Here is a 1,370-nt window from a genome sequence, read left to right as displayed (position 1 = left end):
TCCTGTCAGGGTGAAAGGGAAGGCTGGTATGTATAGGGAATGCTGGATGACTAAAGAAATTGAGGGTTTGGTTAAGAAAAAGAAGGAAGCATATGTCAAGTACAGATAAGATAGATTGAGTGAAATCCTTAGAAGAGTATAAAGGAAGTAGGAGTATACTTAAGAGGGAAATCAGGAGGGCAAAATGGGGGCATGAAATAGCTTTGGCAAATAGAATTAAGGAGAATCCAAAGGGTTTTTACAAATATATTAAGGACAAAAGGATAACTAGGGAGAGAATAGGGCCCCTCAAAGATCAGCGAGGTAGCCTTTGTGTGGAGCCACAGAAAATGGGGGCGATACTAAGTGAATATTTTGCATCAGTATTTATTGTGGAAAAGGATATGGAAGATATAGACTGTAGGGAACTAGATAGTGACATCTTGCAAAATGACCAGATTACAGAGGAGGAAGTGCTGGATGTCTTGAAACAGTTAAAGGTGGATAAATCCCCAGGATCTGATCAGGTGTACCTGAGAACTCTGTGGGAAGTTAGAGAAGTGATTGCTGGGCCTCTTTCTGAGATATTTGTATCATCGATAGTCACAGGTGAGGTGCCGGAAGACTGGAGGTTAGTAAACGTGGTGCCACTGTTTAAGAAGGACGGTAAAGACAAGCCAGGGAACTATAAACACCGAGCCTGACCTCGGTGATGGGCAAGTTGTTGGAAGGAATCCTGAGGGACAGGACGTACATGTATTTGGAAAGACCATGACTGATTCGGGTAGTCAACATGGCTTTGTGCGTGGGAAATAATGTCTCACAAACTTGATTGAGTTTTTTGAAGAAGTAACAAAGAAGATTGATGAGGGCAGAGCAGTAGATGTGATCTATATGGACTTCAGTAAGGCGTTCAACAAGGTTCCCCATGGGAGACTGATTAGCAAGGTTAGATCTCATGGAATACAGAGAGAACTAGCCATTTGGGTACAGAACTGGCTGAAAGGTAGAAGAGGGTTGTTTTTCAGACTGGAGGCCTGTGATTAGTGGAGTGCCACAAGGATCGGTGCTGGCACCCTCTACTTTTTGTCATTTACATAAATGATTTGGATGCGAGCATAAGAGGTACAGTTAGTAAGTTTGCAGATGACACCAAAATTGGAGGTGTAGTGGACAGCGAAGAAGGTTACCTCAGATTACACAGGATCTGGACCAGATGGGCCAATGGGCTGAGAAGTAGCCGATGGAGTTTAATTCAGATACATGTCAGGTGTTACATTTTGGGAAAGCAAATCTTAGCAGGACTTATACACTAAATGGTAAGGTCCTGGAGAGTGTTGCTGAACAAAGAGACCTTGGAGTGCAGGTTCATAGCTCCTTGAAAGTAGAGT

At 43.1% G+C, this 1,370-nt stretch overlaps 1 protein-coding gene across 4 annotated transcripts in view; it reads right to left on the bottom strand.

Moving 5' to 3' along the window:
* rel (v-rel avian reticuloendotheliosis viral oncogene homolog) overlaps positions 1-1,370 on the bottom strand; it is a 95,693-nt gene that overhangs the window by 10,487 nt on the left and 83,836 nt on the right. The gene's annotated exons all lie outside the window — the stretch shown is intronic.

Source organism: Chiloscyllium plagiosum, chromosome 9 (genome assembly GCF_004010195.1).
Source record: "Chiloscyllium plagiosum isolate BGI_BamShark_2017 chromosome 9, ASM401019v2, whole genome shotgun sequence".
Lineage (NCBI taxonomy): Eukaryota > Metazoa > Chordata > Chondrichthyes > Orectolobiformes > Hemiscylliidae > Chiloscyllium > Chiloscyllium plagiosum.
This window is presented reverse-complemented; position numbering and strand designations above follow the sequence as displayed.